Source organism: Notamacropus eugenii, chromosome 4 (assembly GCF_028372415.1).
Source record: "Notamacropus eugenii isolate mMacEug1 chromosome 4, mMacEug1.pri_v2, whole genome shotgun sequence".
Taxonomy (NCBI): Eukaryota; Metazoa; Chordata; class Mammalia; order Diprotodontia; family Macropodidae; genus Notamacropus; species Notamacropus eugenii.
In genome coordinates this window covers 200,568,261-200,588,448 of record NC_092875.1, presented here as the reverse complement: position 1 = coordinate 200,588,448, position 20,188 = coordinate 200,568,261, and the positions used below count along the sequence as shown (strand labels likewise).

Here is a 20,188-nt window from a genome sequence, read left to right as displayed (position 1 = left end):
CCATTGGTGACTGAGAAGGCATGAGAGCATTGTCCATTATCCAGAACCCCAGTCAAACATGCCATCATGAAATTGACGTACAATATTGATGAACTTCTCCAGGCAACCAAATTTTGACATAATTTTCCATAAGCCCTCACAACTAATAGTGTCAAACATTGTGTACAGACCTCTGTTCTGCTCCTGGCATTTCTTCTAGAGTTGTTGGGCAGCAAACACCATATTGACTGTTCCTTGGCCCTTTCTGAAGCCACACTGGCTCTCAGGTATATAACCATCTTCCAGGTGTAGGATCAGCCTATTAAAAAGGACTCTAGCAAGAATTTTGCCAGCAATGACTAAGAGAGAGATCCCCCTGTGATTGTCACAAGACTATCTATTCCCTTTATCCTTATAGAGATGGACAATGGAGGCATCCTTGAACTCCTGGAGGATAACCTCCTCTTGCCATATAACCTGGAAAATTTCAGTCAGCTTTTGTATGAGCAAAATACCTTGTAAATATCCCTACCTTGTAAATCTCAGCTGGAATAGAATCAGTACCAGATACTTTGCCATATGAAAGGAGCCTAATGGCCCTCAAAACCTCTTCTTCAGTTGGAAGTTCAGCTAAGGAGGGATTGACTTCAACCTGAGGTAAATGGTCAATGGCCTCAGCATTGATTGATGATGGTCTGTTGAGAACACTATGGAAGTGTTCAGCCCATCTCTCTAGAATCATGTCCTTATCTCTAATCAATGTGGCTCCATCAGCACTGAGTAGTTGTGATGCACCATAGGTTTTTGGTCCATAAATAGCTTTGAGGGAATCATAAAAGTGCTTTGGATTGTTACCATCAGCACAAAACTGAATTTCATCTGTCTTCTTACTGAGCCAGGAATCCTGCATCTCTCTAAGCTTTGCTTGTAGTTTGCTTTTGATGGAATTAAATGCTGCCTTCTTAGAGATGGATGAACCATCCTGCTGGTAAATCCTGTGTTCTCATTTTTCATTTAGCAGCTTCTGAATTTCCCGATCATTTTCATCAAACCAGTCTTGGTGTTTGCAAGTGTTCTGACCCAGATGAGCCAATGCAGTGCTGTACACCAAATCTCTGAAAGCTGCCGACTCCTTTTCTGCTCTTCTATTGCCAACTGTGTGTTGGCTCAACTTTCCCTCCATGTCAGCAGCAAACTGTTCACGCTCAGAGAAGAGCTCTATTTGTTGACATTAATTCTTTTGGTAGTCATTTTGCCTTGGAGTCGGCACTTTTGATGAATGAGAATATTTAACTTAGAAAGGATAAGTCTATGATCAGTCCAGCACTCTGCATCACACACTGCCTTTGTCACTCTCATATCTTGTCTGTCTCTTCTCCTTACAGTCACATAATCTATTAGATGCCAGTGTTTGCCACAAGGGTGCATCCATGAAGTTTTATTGCATTTAGGTAAACAGAAGACAGTGTGGGTAATGGGAAGGTCATGCGATGTACAAGTCTTCAGCAGTAAATGACCATTGCTGTTGCTGTTTCCAACTCCATTCCTCCCTAGGACTCCCTTCCAAGTCTGGTAGTCTGAGCCTACTCTAGCATTAAAGTCACTCAGAATTATAAGCTTGTCCTCTTTTGGCACATTGATGATAAGGGTCTCTAGTTCTTCATAAAATTTGTGTTTGACTTCATCAGAGTTGGTCACGGTGGGAGCATAGGCAGTGATGATGGTGACATGGCATTTTCCTGTGAATGGCAATCACATTGTCATGAGTCTGTCATTCACTCCTTTTGGCAGGCGTGCCAGCTTGCTGATTAGATTGGTTTTGTTTGCAAAACCCACGCCAGCTTCATGGCGCTCCCCTTCATGGCAGCCACTCCAGAAAAAGGTGTATCCAGCTCCAACTTCAGTAAGCTGGCCTTGATTTGCCAACCTTGTTTCACTCAGGGCTGCTATTTGGATGTGATATCTGTTGAGATCTCTTGCAACAAGAGCAGCTCTTTCAGGTCTACTGGATTTTGTGCTGTCTATTAATGTGCACACGTTCCACATGCTAACGGTGAGTGGAATCATCTTTGCAGATGTTTTTGTACATTTTTTTGTGTTTTGACCTCATAGTGGGATTCCCTGCCTGCCATGGTAATCAGACCAGGGTTGCGTAAGCACGCAATGTTTAGGGCACCTTTTCTAGCCCCCTTCCTCACACCAGGAGGTGAGCAGTGTGATCCTTAAAAGGCTGCTCAGACACCCAGGGGGCTGCCGAGTCCCACTGCTGCTTCCACTGAGAAACAACCCCATGGCCTGGGCTGCCTGTGTGCAGGGTTGTGAGTACAGCTCCCAGTGTATCCGCACCTGCTGCTTCATCACTTGCCTATCGCCACAGGACTTTGAGGCATCATAGTGAAATGGTATGGGTGATGTCTTTTGATTCATGCGTAAATTGGATTTAAGTGAGGCAGAGCTGCACGAAGTTGTCAGCCTCACTCTCTCCTCCAGAGTCATCACAGTCCAGTGGCAGGACAGAGTCAAGACAGCTGGCGACGGCTCAGGATGCAGTGGCTGACGTTGGCATCTTTGGTGTCTAACCAAGCTCTAAGTGCTCCACATCACCTGCTTTATCTGCCTTCATGGCTGTTGGAACAAATGGTTCTCATCCACCCATTCCACCTGATGAAGTCCTTGCATGCTGGGGGTAGACACCCCCTAATTCACCAATGGATTTGAGAACCCTTGGTTACCCTCAACCTGATTTGACTCGTCTGCGGAAACTTTTACCGGGATGTGGCCACTGTGCTTGCTGCAGCTTCTTGAAGCCACAGGTGAGAGTTAGGTGGAACAGGTAGACACCAAAGGTGGAAAGAGTCACAAAAGGGGCTCTGCAGCCCTCACACCAAAGGTATTGGTACTGGTCCTCCCTGAACACACCATATATATACCCCATATATCATATATATATGTATATATATATGTATGTATGATGTCTCTGTGTCTCTGTGTGTGTAAAACCACATTCTGCATACTCTGTGTATTTTTTAAACAATTCATTGTCACTTTTACTTCTTATTTATCTTCTTTGGGGAGGTATCACTATCACTGTTCCATTTACCCCTTCCTCCCTCCCACAAAAAAAGTCATCTTTCATAACCAAAAGGTATAATCAAGCAAAAAAATCAACACATTGGGCAAGTATGAAATGTTTTTCATATGAAATGTTCTTCAGGCATGTTTTACCTGAAGAAAATGATTGATTGTGGACAGCTGTGGGACTGCTTGTCTTCACTTCAAAGATTTTTCCTCAGGAGTCTCTCAACATTAATAATGAGGTCAGGAACCCACTGTAAGCAGGAAAAACATGAGGCTGACAGGCAAGTTGTGGGTGGAGCCAACTATCACCTGTTTAAAGAACCTGTTAACTTTTCAGTGAGCATTTATACCTTGGAAACCTGAAAACTACAAATTAGGAGTTGATATATTATTTTCTTAATTGTTTAGAGTGATGTAGAAAATGTTAATGCAGATTAAATTTAAGAGCATCCTGCCTACTTCCCCCCCCCCCCCCCCCATAAAGCCTGTTGCTAAACATTTACCAATACACCCCTGGTTGAAAGGGTCAGGAATGAAAGGAAGCAAGAGAAATGGAAGTAGAGTCAAATAGGGAGCATAATAAAGACTGAAAACTATTTCATCAAAGGTAAGATCTAGAGTGCATATGTGTGGTATTAGAAAAGTGAAGAGTGATTTTCTTATGTCATACTCATAAGTCTTACTTACACTAGAATATTTTAAGTTGATCCTCCAGTCTTGTCTAAAGTCTTTTTAATGGAAAGTTTCTGCCATTGTTACTACTTTTATTACCTTCCATATATATGTGAAAGGCAGCCAATTCCATGGAATTAAACCTGAATTGATATAAAGGTCTAACACTAAAAGGAACACTTTAGTATAAAGGGAAAGGTCTTGCAGTTGGTAAAAAACCAAGGTTAAACTAATCATACAAGAAACTTTGTATGTTAATTTTGAATAATTTTTTTTGCTAAAAATGGCAACTATCAAAAAAAATTCGCATACTTAAATAAGACCCTCTCCCATAAAAAGAAATTTAAAGGAAGTTTTATAATTAATTTTAAAATTTTGAAATATCAACTACAGTTTAATTTTTTTTAATGTTTAAATGCATGTATAAATTTTAACAGAATCCTACTGAATAAAATCTAGTATATTTCCATGTATCCTTTAACATTTTTTCTGCTGAGTATTATTTTTGGTAACTTTTATTATTATTATAGCACACAATTATAATCAGTATGTACATTGTTTTGGTTTTGGTTTCTTCACTGCATCACTTCGTATAAAGTATCTCATTTCTTTATTATCTTCATATTTGCATTTCTTATAATATTTCTCTATAGTAATTTACTATATCAGCTACTCTCTATTGGACACATGGGTTGTTTCTGGATTTTTGTTATTACAGATGGTACTGCTCTTTTTATATACACCCATTCCCTCCCATCAAATCATGAAGGTATAATCCTTTGAAAACTGTGTCTTTGATATTGTATTTTTATTAAAAATGGAGGGCTTGCCACTATCTTCAAGGCTATCCAACACAGAGCCAAAGTAAAAGAAAGATTCCCTAAGGACAAGGAGATCCTTCAAATACTCCTTTTTATAAATGACATTATGTTGATTACATCAAGCCTTGGAATATCATAGAGATTCACGAATGAAATTTCTAACTACTCAAAAGAGTTTAGCCAAATAATCCACAGAGGAAAAATCAAGTGGTTGAAGAATGTCTTTTACCTGGAAGGTTCTATTTTCTCACTTTCTTCTCCTGGCTTTCCTGGATTCCTTCAAGAAATAACTCAAAATCCATCTTTTGCAGAAGATCTCTCTTGGCCTAATGCTACTTCCTTTTCTCTAAGTTTACCTTCTATTTACAAGTATGTATCTCGTACATATAATTTTTGTTGTCTCACCAATTAGAATGGGACCTTCTTAAGCTCAGGGATCATGTTTTTGCCTCTCATGGTATCTACAGAACTTACCACAATGCCTGGCCCTCGATAAATACTTGTTGCCTAACAGACTCCTGACGGAAAAATGACAGATTCAAGATACAAAATAACACATATATTTTTGGTCATACACAATAGGAAAATTAGTTTTGCTTGATGGTGCATGTTGAAACAGCTAGGCAGAACAATGGGCACGCTGGTCTTGCAGTTGAGAACACTACTGTTCAAATTCTTCCTCCAATATTTAGCTTTGTGGCTATGAGCAAATCACTTAACCTTTGCTAGATTCATCCTCCTCATCTGTAAAACAGACATAATGGCATTTACCTCACAAGGTTGTTGTGAGGATCAAATGAAATTATTTATATATGTATGTATATGTGCATGTTACATATACATATATAAAGGCCCTGTGAATAGTAAAGTGCTACGTAATTGATAGATGTTGTTATTTTTTACAAGGAATTGTTCTCTCCCCCATCCCTGCATTGTGTGGGAGTGGGAAAGAAAGAAAAGAGCACTTATTAAGCATCTACTGTGTGCCAAGGACTGTACTAAATGCTTTATAAATATCTCATGTAATCCTCACAATATGAAGAAAGGAAAGAGAAAGAAAGAAAAGGAAGGAGGAAGGAAAGAAAAGAAAAAAGAGGGAGAGAGAAAAATAGAGCAGAAGGGAAGAAGGAAGAGTCATTGAAGTAATTGGAGGAAGAATGCATAGAAAACAACAGAAGGAAGATCATAAAGGCTCACCAGAAAAGCAGAATAAATTTGAATATATATGTTGAATTTACTATTTGAAAAGAAAAGCAAACCATACATAATAAAAGTTCCCAATTTTATGTACAATCCTTTTTTTGTTCTACTATGCATATAGAAATGCTCATTTTATTTGGCATTAGTTAAATTCAGAATTTTTAAAAAATAGCAAAAAAAAGTAACTACAAAAAATTGGAGTGAAGAGTTTAATCAAAACAATTATAATTAGAAAAGAATATATGCTGCTCATGTGGTGATGAAAAGGAATAGATAATTCTTATATTCCACTGGTATCTTGGTGATACATAAAAAGTAAAGAATACTCCCAGCTCATTGGAACTCCCAAGTATGAAATTCGTAGTGTCCACCATGGAAGATGATAGATTAAAGAATTTGCACTTAATTCTGGAGGCCAAAATAAACTAATGGATGAAAGCTATACTTACAAATAAATATAATGGTCATGTCCAGGCAAGACATGTTAATGAGCTTATCAAAGGGAAATCAGAAACTCTGCATATTAAGAGAATGACCAGCATCCTCAAGTCAAAGTATAATGGAAAGAACACATTTAGAGCAATGAAGACCTGTGTGATACCAGTTGTTATAGTTGTTGTTTTGCCATAGGCATCTTTATTAACAGACGATTAGTAAAATAATGACGGTAGAGACCTTTAGCTCATTCTTCTAGTAAGCCTGTTGATCTGATCTTCCCTGTTGCCAGCATTTCTACCTTCCACAAAATGTGTAGTCGTTTTCTTCATTTCACCTCATGGAGAAGATAATTTGAAGAACCACAGGAAGTTGTTGGCAGTTTTGAAGTGCTTGCCAACAGTGTAGATCTCATGGATCAAGTCCTCCATGTAGAAAATTCCATATTTACCAAGAGATTTTGCAATAAGGGCATTATCCATCAGGGCAATTCTCTGTTTCTTGATCTTGCCATTACCACGTTTGTAAATCAAGTCACTCAGACTTCAGGTTTAGGTAATCTCATGTAATATATGGTTCCTCAGCATGTTAATCGAAGCCTTGTTAAACTTAACAAAAGTGCCAGGGAAGATTTGGTGAAGACGAAGAAGCTGAAATACTTTTTGGACCATTGGGCTAACACCATTGCTATCTCTGATTCTGATCACAAAAGCTAAGTTGGGTTCAGCAGGTACATTATAGTTGTCAGCTTTTTATGCCATTCTAGCCAACAGATTTCATTTCAGTAGACCTGTCTGTATTCCTCATGGTAGGCTTTAGCTTTTTCGTAGATAACTTTTCTCTTTGTTTTGTGGAGTTTTTTTATAGCTATTATCTTCTTGAAGCATTTGGCCTTCAGTATTGTGAAAGCCTTTTGCTTTTTCAGAAGGGATTCTGGAACAGATGGTAGCTTCTTCTTTTCTTCTATGCCTGCCATGATTCCAGCTGGAAAAAGAGCAGGCTGTGATACCAGTTTTAATGTATACTTATAAGAATGTAAGATGGATAACAACTGATCAAACAGGTGTACAAATATAAATGTGTACACTATTGATGAAACACAGGGTTCATTGTCCCCAGACAGCTATAGAAAGAGGAATACTTCCTCATCCAAGAGGAAGATCTTCTCAGAGCACATGACAGATAGGTTAAAAATTTACAGATATATTTTTGGAACAAACAGACCTCAATTCCCAAAGCAGAAGAAAATGCTTTGTTGAACACAAAAGTAAGTGGCTTATCTCCACACATAACCTACAAAATGGTTAAAATCCAAGAGTGGAATCAAAAGGAACTTCATCAACAATATCCACATGAATTCAATTGACATCATGTCAACAAGGTGTCAAAAAATGGTTGAGTCATGCGTATGTGTTTTGAGAAACAGACTTACAATAGCAATGCAGGATCAGGTCACTGCTATTACTGAAAGGTTGTCCTTAAGGAACATAGGCTTGATGATTGATACAGTGATTCAGTGAAATAGAGGAAATTGTGCAACATATCACTGTAGGCTGTAAACATTTAGTATCTACAAGATACCTGGAATACAATCAGGTCATTAGAATTAGGCACAAGAAGCTTGTTATCTTTTGTAAAGAGATGACAAATCCTTGTCCTGCAAAAGCAACCCCACAAATATCCTGGAGAGTCTAGCATATAAACTTTACTGGATTGGAGCATCATGACAGACATAACATTGATCCAAAACAGATTTAAGAACAATGCTTTTAATAAATGCTGACATACCAAATACTCACTGAATGAAAAGCTTTCAAAATACTGACATCCAGAAAATAAAATGAAAAACATGGAAGCAGGATGAAATACGTGTCTTCTCTATAATTCTGTCTGTTACTGGAATTGTCTTAAAGACACTTTTATTGAGCCTACAAACAATAAATTTGAATAACAGTAGTCTGGTTACAAAAAACAGACATTTTACTCACATTCCCCCCACTTTGGTCTTGACTTCTAGTCTTTTCAGGTTGAAGAATTTACCATCAGTGCAGCAGATGACCTTGACACCATGTTCATCCTCATTGAAAGCATTTGTCAACATGCCTGAAAATATCATGCCAAAAAGCCTGGGAGCAAACACACAGCCTTGTTTCACTCCATGGGTGACTGGAAAGTCACGAAAACTTGTCCATCATGAAACTGATGTACAATGATGCTGAACTTCTCCAGGCAACCAAATTTTGACATAATTTTCCATAATCCCTCACAACTAACAGTATCAACCTCGATCAGATCTACAAATGTTGTGTACAGACCTCTGCTCTGCTCCTGGCATTTCTTCTGAAGTTGTCATACCCTTATGGAGACACTTATCATCAATATGCCAAAAGAAGCCAAGCTTATAATTCTGGATGATTTTAATACTACAGTAGGCTCAGACTACCAGACTTAGAAGGGAGTCCTAGGGAGGAATGGAATTGGAAACAGCAATAGCAATGGTCACTTACTACTGAAGACATGCATCTCATGACCTTCTCATCACCAATACTACCTTCCATTTACCTAAATGCAATAAAACTTCATGGATGCACCCTCGCAGCAAACATTGGCAACCAAATATATAGACTTCTTATGATGCCAGGAATGCCTGAGACACAAACCAAAAGAAGAAAATAACTCCAAATTAACTAAAAGCAAAGCCTCAAAGAAGAATACATCTTCTCTACAAGATCAATTAGAATTCCCAGAAGAAAAGAAATGAGTTAAATAGTTAAAAATTATATAAATGAAATAAGAGCAATAGAGGGAAAGATTGGAAGAGAAACAAGAGCTTTGGAGTAGAGACTTGGAAAGAGAATTAATAGCTTTGTATGAGAGGTAGAAAACCTTATACAGCTCATCAGATTTCTTGAAAATTAGAATGGACCAAACAGATATTAGTGAATCCATGAGATGACAAGAAATATTGAAGTCAAGAGATTTACAAAATAGAAGAATGTAAGGTGTTTCATATAAAAAAACAACTGACCTAGAAAAAAGATCAAGGAGAGAAAATGGAAAAATTATTGGATTCCCTGAAAGCCAAATGAAAGATTACAAAAAAGGACCTTGATATCCTATTTCAAGAAATCATAAAAGATATACCCAGACATATTAGAAGAAGAGGACAAAGTGAAAATATAAAGAATTCACTTCCAGAAAGAAATCACAAAATGAAAACTCCCAGGAATATCATAGCCAAAACCAAAGCTTCCATGTCAAAGACTAATAATAATAAAAAGAATAATATAGTCTCTTAAACAGGTTAAAACTTCCATAAAAGGTTTTTTTTTAAGAATAAGTAGACATAATTTTACCAGTCTACAGAAAAGACTGACAATAAATGAACATCATTAGGTTTATCAAATGTAACCAAAAGTAACATATCTTTGGATGAAGCCCATGAAATGTATAAAATGTAAGAACAGAATCAAAATACCCATATTAATTCATCCAACAGCATGTTGACAAAAAAAAAAAAAAAAAAAGCACCAGGCCTTGAAGATTTTCCTATAGAAATGAAGACATTTACAATGACAATCTAGCATGAGGTAATTGTCAGTGTAGATTATTTAAGAAAAAGGTGGAAACTGGGTAATACATCACTGCAGGGTACAAATTGTCACCTTATTAAATAACAAAACACGATCTGGTGGCTAGAATTATACATTAGAACTTTGTCAACTTTCATAATAGATGATAAATCCGTATATTACAGATGGGCAGCTAGGTGATTCAGTGGATAAAATGCCAAGTCTAGAGTCAGGAAGATCCGAGTTAAAATGTAAACTTAGAGACTTCCTACCTATGTGACCCTGGGCAAGTCATTTACCCTGTTTGCCTCAGTTTTTGTATCTGTAAAATGAGCTCGACAAGGAAATGACAAGCCACTCCAGTATCTTTGCCAAAAAATCTCCAAGTGGGGTCACAGAGTCAGATACAAATGGACAACAACACAAATATAAACATCAAAATGTTTTTGAAAATTCAACAAATAAATGATATCAGAAGCTTCCCGTAATCAGAGGCAGAACTGTGGCTAACAACTGCCCCAACAGAGACTTCATAAAAAACTTTAAAACAATGTTTTCAAATAAGTCACCATATTAAATATGCGTACTCTCCAAGTTATGTGGAACAAAATTTTTAAAAAATATATAAACAAAGCAGAAAAAAATTCTAAACCCTGTCAAATCGGGCTGAGGTGCATATTATCTCCATTGTTGTATCAGCTGCTAGAGTTCTCTTAATGATGCTTCCAATAAGCTGACATCTCAACCCTTTCCAATGACAAAAATTCCCAGTTCCAAAGAAATTAAAACTTGGTAATTATAAAAAAAATCTTGGGTCATTTCAAAATTTCCAGTTACAAAAAGCAGTTATTTTATCCAACACTATAATAGTCTGCAGTACATATGAACATAAAAGAATAATAACAAAAAGGTAATTCACCCCATGACCATTTGTATCTGAGTTTCATCAGAAAAGATGAGAGGAATGACATGAATAACAGTAAAAACTAACATCTATATAGTACTATGAAGTATCGATGTGCTTTTATATATTATCTCATTTGAGTCACACAAGAAACCAGTGAAATAGGTCCCACAGGTAAAATTATCCCTATTTTATAAAGACATAGAAACTAAGAGAGGGAAAATAACTTCCCAAGAGCACACAGCTCCCTAACGTCAAAACTGGGACTTAAATTGAGGTCTCTTGATTCCTACTCTAGCCCTCTTTCCACTGTAGGATCGTCTGCAATTTGTTCAGTCATTTTAGTCATGTCTGACTCTTTTGTGACTTCTGAGAGAAATGATTGTTAATAATCAATATCTTAGGGAGATGCAGAGTTCTCCTCTTTTAGCAAATTTTTGATTTTAAAAAATTCAGTCTTTTGAAGAACATTACTGATAACAAGATTGAATTAACTTTCCTGAATCTTAATCAGACCCCCACCCAAATTTACAAGGAATTTAATCTAACATGGGGAAGCCCATTGTGTTCTTCTACTCAAGTTTGAATGGAGAGAGATCCTTTTATCTAGATAGCCCAAGGCTGCAGGTGGTCTGAGCATAGAGATATTTTCGCCATGATGTCACTCTTAGTCCCACATTGAACACCTAGACTTCCAAAGGGTATATAAACTGTAAGCCTGCCCACCATGATTGTTGGTCAAATGACCTTTTATTGATAACCTACTGGCCTTGTTCATAAAATTATTAAACTACTCAGAAATTATGTCTCTTTTTTAAACGTCACACCTCATTTGGGGTTTTCTTGGTAAAGATATTGGAGTGGTCTGCCATTTCCTCCTCCAGTTCATTTTACAGATGAAGAACTAAGGCAAATAGGATTAAGCAACTTGTCCAGGGTCGCACAGCTAGTGTCAGATGTCAAATTTGAACTCAGGCTGATGAGTCTTCCTAACTCCAGGCCTAGTGCTCTATCCTCCTCACTGCCCTTGTCTTCAATGCTACATAGTAGATCTTGTCGAAATCTTGAAGAAGCTAATGAGCTGTGATTAGACAACAGAATGGGTGTAGTGCTGCCTGAAGGAGACACAAGGGTTTGGAAACTCCACGGAATAAGTAGCAGTGACACTTAGAAACTTGAGGAGTGAATCAGGTGAGCTCAGGGTTGGGCTTTCTAGTGAGAGAAAAATAGTGGACTTATAAGGTATAGTTAGCCTATTACACTACACCATGGCAGCAATCAGGTTATATATTACATACTTTTATAGCAGCTATTTTCCATGTCCCTGTGTGTTTTGAACAGGGTTTTGTGTTGGACTTCAAACTTTAAATGTTTAAACAGCATTTAATGAGTAGCAACAAAGCTTATTCTAATGGACCCCAGTTGCTTCATTTTGCTGTTTTTGTAGAAGATAAAAATCAGCAAGCAAGGGGAAATTATATTGATATAAATCATCAGAAAGGGAGTAGGAAATGCTAGATCAAGGGGAACCAGCAGGACAGATTTGGAGGATGTACCTTGCAGGGATAACTTCATGCCAACATTCCAGTTGGAACCTTTAATCTACTTAGCTCTATGGAACATTATTCCTCCAGTAACATTATTCTTTCTATTCAACATCTAATCCATGCCAAACCCACTCCAGTCTCTACCTCCAACATCCTTCATTCTTATCATTCATATCTTGCCCAGCTATCTCCTCCCATACTCTCATTCCTATCTAGTTCAGTCCCATACTTCTCAAAACCCATTCTGTCCCTATCTCTAAAAGGCAAAGAATTCTGTGGAACTATTTAAGGGAAAACAGGTTAAACAAAGGGTCCCTTTAAACAGACGTGTACTAAACTCTTCCTGAACTCAGCTGGCAGAATTCCCTAATTTGGCTTTATCTGTTGTTTAACACCTAAGTGCTAAACCATTGGTTGACACCTGTGCAAGATCCAATTGCTGACCTTGTTCTCAAAGAACTCAATTTCATACAAAAAGTACTGCTCTGGCCTGACTTGGAGAGACTTTACCTAGAACAGGAGTGGGGAACCTGTGGCTTCAAGGCCACATGTGGCCTTTTAGATCTTTGGGTGTGGCCTTTTGAGTCCAAGTTTACAGAATAAATCCTTTTATTAAGGGGATTTGTTCTATAAAGTTTGGATTCAGTCAAAAGGCTACAGTTGAGGACCTTGAGGGCCATATGAGTTCTCAGGCCATAGGTTCCTCTTCCCTGACCTATACCACACTCAAGATGCAGGGTGCTTCCTATCCACTGAACCCACCCTGATCAGTTTTGAGTGTCATTCCATTTGTATTATGGTAGTCATTGTGTATGTTGATTTCATGTTTGTTTATTTCACTTTCATATGTCATTCAGTCTTGTTTCAATTATGTCTGACTTCATGACCCGGTAAACTTCTGTCCATAGGATTATCTTGGCAAAGATAATGGAGTCATTTGCCATTCCCTTCTCCAGTGACAGAGGTTAAGTGATTTGCCCAAGGTCACAAAGCTAGGAAGTTTCTGAGGTTGGATTTGAACTTGAGTCTTCCTAATTGCAAACCCAGTGCTCTATCCACTGCATCACTTAGCTGCCCCATTTCATACATTAACTTTTCTTTATTTTAGTCTAGAGAAGTGTCTTTTCCCCTATCTAATTTCCCTCAATACACAGCTCTCTTCTTAATCTCATTTCCTTCCTAGTTTCTTTAGTATTTTACTCTCCCCATTACCCCCACTTCGTTTTTCTTTAATATATCTGTGTCTCATAGTGGTCTTCTCTAGTGTGTGGTGGGGAGGGAGAAAAAAAATTAAAAGTGAACAGCAGAGAATAACTCAGAAGCAAGCACAGATAAGCAGGGTAGCTTTGAAAATCATGTGTAGTATTTATTACATAGTCTTTTTAAAGTAAATATTATGAAATGGAGATTCATTGTTTCATATTGATCTTTTTTTGTTGTGCTGTGCTTTTTGGGGGATCTGTTTGTATTTAAGTTCAAAATGAATAAAAATTTTAAAAGATATTCAATCTTTCCCTCCCCTCACTGCAAGGTTCTCAAAAAAAAAAGTAAGCCTGATACACTTGTGAACATGGGCTCTGTAATGCTTGTGCTAACCCCCATTAAATATGCTAGAGCTTTCTTTTTTCACGGGGGAACCAGACAATGGAATAGCACAACAAGTAGCCAATCAGGAGGACCTCTGATGCCCAGGGCTGTTTGACATACCTGTTGGATCCTTTACGAAGTAATCTTTAGCTGAATTTGGAGATGCCTGCAACTGCTGAAACCAGCCTTGACCAGCTCAGAGAGAAAAGCAAACATTTTTAATTTTTGACTTATTTAAGGGGAAGCAGACATCTTAGCTCCTAACTCATCTAAAGAGCAGCAAACATCCTGCTTTCTGATTTATTGTATTTGCAGATATTTTCTCCCTAGACCCCCACTTCCTGCCTGATTTCCCAATTCTTCCTTAATCCAAATAGCCATAAATCCTAAATACTTCATAAAATGTATAAATACCTCACCCTTTCCAACTCCTCTCCTGGCAGATGTGAACCTTGTCTCACCACTCCAGCCTGCAAACTCCTTTTCAGGAAATAAATGCAGTTATAATCTTTGTAAACTGTGATCAGACTCTAGTTCATTTCAGGCCCCACTTTTGGACCTGGTGTTTCTTCTATTTTACCAGTTCACAGGGGTTTTTATTTAAACACATTTTAAAGTTTAATCTTCATTATTCACATTTTATCTACTACTTTCTTAAGACTGCACAATCAACAAAACAATAACTCAGTCCCTGAATTTTTTATATTTGCTGACTTCTGAGGTATAAGTTCTCATATCGAAATTTTAGTAACATTGTATTAGTTTGCTGTAGCACCTACCCTAGCACAGGTAAAGTTCATGTTTCTGACTGCCTGTTTGATATATCTATATGGAAATCTAATTAATACCTCAAACTTCATGTATTCCTAACTAAACTCATCACCTTCCTACAGAAACCAGCTGCTCATTCTAATTGACCACAGTTCTACCACTCAGGGTCATTTTTTTCTCTTCCCTCTTCCTCATTCCCTATATGTAAAGAGTTGCCAAATAGACAAGCAAGTCAGGAAGCATTTATCATGTACCTATTATGTTCCAGTCAATGCACTAAGTGTTGGGGACACAAAGACAGACAAAAGACAGTTCCTGCTCTCAAGGAACTTAATCTAATGGGGAAGACAACATTCAGACAACTATGTACAAACAAGATATTGTATATTCAGGTTAAGTTGGAGATAATCAAGAGAGAAGTCACTAGCATTAAGGGAAATCAGAACAGACTTCTTGTAAAAGACAGGATTTTAGAAGATGAAGAAAAAGCAGGGAAGCCAGGAAGCAGAGAAGTAGAGAAAGAATTCCAGGCATGGGAGGCAGCCAGTGAAAATGCATGGAATCAGGAGATGAACTGTCTTGTGCAGTGAATAGCAAGGCTAGTGTATTACAGAGTAGTTGGGTTGTTAACTCTACTTCTAAAATGTCTTTGACATCTACCTCTCTAATTCAGCTCCTCATTGCATTTTACCTGAACTATTTAGTCAAGGAAGGAGACTCATGGAAAAACCTCATGAAATAAAAATTTCTTTCAAATTCAAAGTTAAATAACTGTACATATGTAAACATATAGCGTGTGTGTATGTGTGTGTGGGTGTGTATGTGTGTGGTCTTGGTCAAGTAATTCCCCTAATGCCTCAGTGCTCTAGGCTAGAAAATTCTCTAAAATTTTAAATTTTTTAGAAGGTGCAAAACTGTATTGATAAAGGGAGTCTTCTTTATCCAGGATTTCCTTATTTAATGAAATCATAGATTCAGTTCCTATCCCTATCTATATCTACAAATAGATGTATACTTGTACTTATACTTCTACATACACACATACATGTTTGTGTGATTTTAACAGAGTGGAGTAATTTACAAAGATGTGGGTTCCAAGTTTTGGCTGTGATACACACTAGCTAGAAGGGCATGAACATGCCACCTAATTATTAATTATTAATACCCCAGGCAACCCTCTAAGACTTTCAGTTCCAGATCTTTTAGAGGAGGTTGTACCTCACACCAATAAAATCATAGGTCTAAAAGAGAAAAAAACAAAAGCAAAATGCATTTATTTTTAATTATTTTCAGATCTAAAGTCCATAAAATAAAAAGATAATGAATGTTTAAAATTATCTTCGATAAATCAGTTGAAATTACCCATCATATTATATTTTGATTCTCTCACATAGATTCTGAAATTTAATATTTTATCAACTAAATTAATGTTAAAAGACTTGCACTTCCATGATACTGGGCCTGGCTCCATTCTACCTTAGCCTTGTCCCTTATTTTTAGAGATTTATACTGAGGTTAGTGCTACTAGGATATTAAGGAGGTGATGGGGCAGTTGTTGCTTGTCTCATCATCCTAAAATTTAAGTGAAACAAAATAAGCACAGGAATATATAAAATAAGAAGGTAAAATAGAAATTATTAACTATGTGACACTAGGCAAGTCATTTCAACTTCCTCTGAACCAGTCTGTAAATGGAAACATTCCCCGGCCTTCCAAAGTAAACATTCTATGGCCTATGACCTGATTCATGGATGGAATTCCAGTTTCATTCTTCAACATCTTTCTTTGAGGATTCTCTTTCTCCAGCAGGGGGCAGAGGTGGGAAGGGAAGAAATACTTTCAGTCATGAGTCAGCCCAGAAAGGTTGCATAGAAGTAAGAAAGAGAAATGAGACTTTGAGAAAATTCTAAAAGAGAGAGTATTGACTTTGTATTTTCTACAATGCTGTCTCAAGAAATCAATTCAATTTTTAAATGTTCAGTTCTGAATTCTTTCTCTCCCATCTCCCCCTTTGAGAAGGTAAGAAATAGAGTTGTGAACATAATCAAGCAAAACAAATGCCCACGTTGGTTATGTTCCCCCACACCCTCCCTCTCCCCTCCTGCCCAAACCAAATCAGAAGAAAGCATCTTCACTCTGCACTCTGAGTCCATCAGTTCTCTAACTCCAAGTGGATAGCACTTTTGATCATGAGTCCTTTGAAGTTGTGATTGGTAATTGTATAGCTACTAAGTCTTTCAAATTTGTTCATCTTTACAACATTGTTATTATCACATAGATGGTTCTCCTGGTTTACTCACTTAACTTTACATTGGTTCATACCTGCGTTCCAAAGGCTTTTCTGAAATCACTCATTCATTGTTTCTTGCAGCACAATAGCATTCCATCATCTTCAAATACCATAAATTGTTTTTATCTTTTAAAAAATTTTTACTTTTACTTTTGGTTCCAAATTCTTTCCTTTTTTCCTTCCCCCACATTGAGAAGGCAATAAAAAAACAAAACCCATTGCAATATGTGTAATCATGCAAAAGAAATTGTTACTTAGTTGACTGGAAGAAGGGAAGGGGACAGAGAGAGAGAGAGAGAGAGAGAGAGAGAGAGAGAGGGAGGGAGGGAGGGAGGGAGGGAGGAAAGAAGGAGGAACAAAGAGAGAAAGGGGGTATGGAGATGGGTGGCATGTTTTATCATGAGTCCTTTGGAATTTATACACACACACACACACACACTCACACCATTATTTTTTTAGCCTTTCCCCAATTGATGGGCACCCCTTGGTTTCCAATTCTTTGCTACCACAAAAAGATCTGCTGTAAATATTAAATTCCAAATTCCGTTTTTCCTTTTGTCCTGTTACCTCTCTCTAAGACTGTAAGCATCTGATATAGGTTATATATGTGTAGTCATGTAAAACATATTTATTCGTTAGTCATTTTGTGGAAGAAAATTTAAACCAAAAAAAAAAATTAAGAAAATAGAAAGAAAAAAGAAAGGATGAATGAAAGTGAAAGTAGTATGCTTTGGTCTGTGTTCAGATGCCATCAGTTCCTTCTCTGGAGGCAGATCATATTTTTCATCACAAGCCCTTTGGAATTGTTTGGATCATTGTATTGCTGAGAATAGCTAAGTTATTCAGTTATTTATAATACAATACTGCTATTACTGTATAAAATGTTATCTGGGTTCCTCTCACTTTATTCTGCATCAGTTCATAGTTTTTCCAGGTTTTTCTGAAATTCTCCTGTTTGTCATTTCTTATAGCATAGTAGTATTCCATCACAATAATATGCCACAACTTGTTCAGTCATTGCCCAACTGATGGGCCTTCCCTCAATTTCCAATTCTTTGTCACCACACAAAGAATTACTATAAATATTTTTGTACAAACAGGTCTCCCTCTCACCCTTTTAAAAACTCTCTTTGGGATATAGATCTAGTAGTCTATTATATATAGTAGTCTATTGCTGGGTCAAAGTGTATACACAATTTTATAGTTCTTTGGGCATAGCTCCAAATTACTTTCTAGAATTGTTGGATCAGTTCACAACTCCACCGACAATGCATTAGTGTCTCAATTCCCTCCAACATTTATCATTTTCTTTCTTCTGTCATATTAGCCAATCTGACAGGTGTGAGATAATACTTCAGAGTTGTTTTTACTTGCATTTCTCTAGTTAATAGTGATTTCAAAGATTTTTGTCTGACTATAGAAAGCTTTGATTTTTTGGTCTGAAAACTGCCTATTTATATCCTTTGGTCATTGATTGGTCAGTTGTTGTCCTTCATCTTCAAAGAGGACCAAAATGACCTCACCATGATAAAGTGAAATTTCAGTGTCTCTGACTATGGCTGATCAAACCAATACAAGCTTGGAATGCTCTACCACAGGTTTATGTGAATATTTGGGGTGGATACCCCAAATTTACACATCCTATGTTTACTTTATGCTGTCTCAATTCTGCTTTCCTCGAAGAGCTCAGTACACTTTCTGATGTGGGCACGCTACGCTGAGCAGTCCTGTGTCAGTGTCTCCCATGTCGCAAAGTCAAATCCAAAGTTCTTGAGAGGGACCTTGAGAGTGTCCTTGTGTCGCTTCTTCTGACCATAAAATAGTCTTTTTGGCAAGTGTATATTTTGCATTTGAACAATGTGTCCAGTCCATCAGAGTTGTGCTCTCTGAAGCATAGTTTGAATGCTTGGCAGTTCAGCTTGGGCAAGTACTTCAGTGTCTGGTAACTTATCCTGCCAGGTGATCCTCAGAATCTTCCTATGACAGTTGAAATGGAAGTGATTCAGTTTTATGGTACGGCTCTGGTAGACTGTTCATGTTTCACGAGCATATAACAATGAAGTCAGCACAACGGCTCTGTAGACCTTCAGTTTGGTAGTCAGTTTAACACCTCTTCTCTCCCAAACTTTTCTTCAGAGCCTCCCAAACACTAAGCTAGTTCTGGCAATGCATGCATCAACCTCATTGTCAATGTGTACATCCCTGGAGAGTATACTACCAAAGTAAGTGAATTTATCCACAGCATTCAAAACTTCTCCATCTGTTGCAATCAATGGTTCCACATATGGATGGTGTGATGGTGGCTGATAAAGCCCTGTGTTTTCTTGGTGTTGGTCGTGAGGGCTTATGGAAAATTATGTCAAAATTTGGTTGCCCTGAGAAGTTCATCAATATTGTACATCAATTTCATGATGGATGTTTGCCCAGGTTCTGGATGGTGGACAATGCCCCTGTGCCTTCTGAGTCAACAATGGAGTGAAACAGGACTGCATGCTTGCTCCCGTGCTTTTAGCATGATGTTTTCCGCCATGTTGTCAAATGCTTTCAATGAGGATGAACACGGCATCAAGAACAACTACTGTACTGATGGTAAGTTCTACAATTTGAAAAGGCTACAAGCCAAGACCAAAGTGGAGGGAGTGCTGGTGCATGATTTTCTGTTTGCAGATGATTGTGCATTCAATGCAGCCTCTGAAGCTGAGATGCAACAAAGCATGGGTCAATTCTCTGCTGCCTGTGCTAGTTTTGGCTTTTGGTCATTATCAATTGGGGAATGACTTGTATTCTTATAAATTTGACTCCATTTTCTATATATCTGAGAAACGAGACTTTTATCAAAGATACTTGCTGTAAATTTTTTTCTCAATTTTCTATTTTCCCTCTAATTTTGGTTGCACTGGTTTTGTTTGTGCAAAAGTTATTAAATTTAATATAATCAAAATGATCCATTTTATATTTCACAATGCTCTCTACCTCTTGTTTGGCCCTAAATTCTTCCCTTATTGAAATATCCAAAGTTACTTAGGAAAACAAGAAGTGAGAAAGACAACAATTTTCTCAGTATTGTAATCCACATTTCAACTGCTTGAACATAGGCTCTTAATAAAATCTTGTTGACTGACTGATTAAAACTGGTACTATCACAGTGCATTTATGCATCATGAAGAAATCAAATTTGGGTGATATGTTATCAGGGAATTCAATGAAAATAAGGGTCCAGTCAATAAGATACCATAAGAATTACTTCACCAAGTGGGGCCTCTTTAATTAAAGGAACCAGAGAATGGAATATTCATGACCAATTCAAATTGTTCCTTTCCCAATGCATTAAG

General features: G+C 37.4%; 1 pseudogene; it reads right to left on the bottom strand.

The window, feature by feature from the left end:
• Nucleotides 1-6,427: 6,427 nt before the first annotated feature.
• Nucleotides 6,428-7,197, bottom strand: LOC140498319 (large ribosomal subunit protein uL30 pseudogene; annotated as a pseudogene).
• Nucleotides 7,198-20,188: the final 12,991 nt, after the last annotated feature.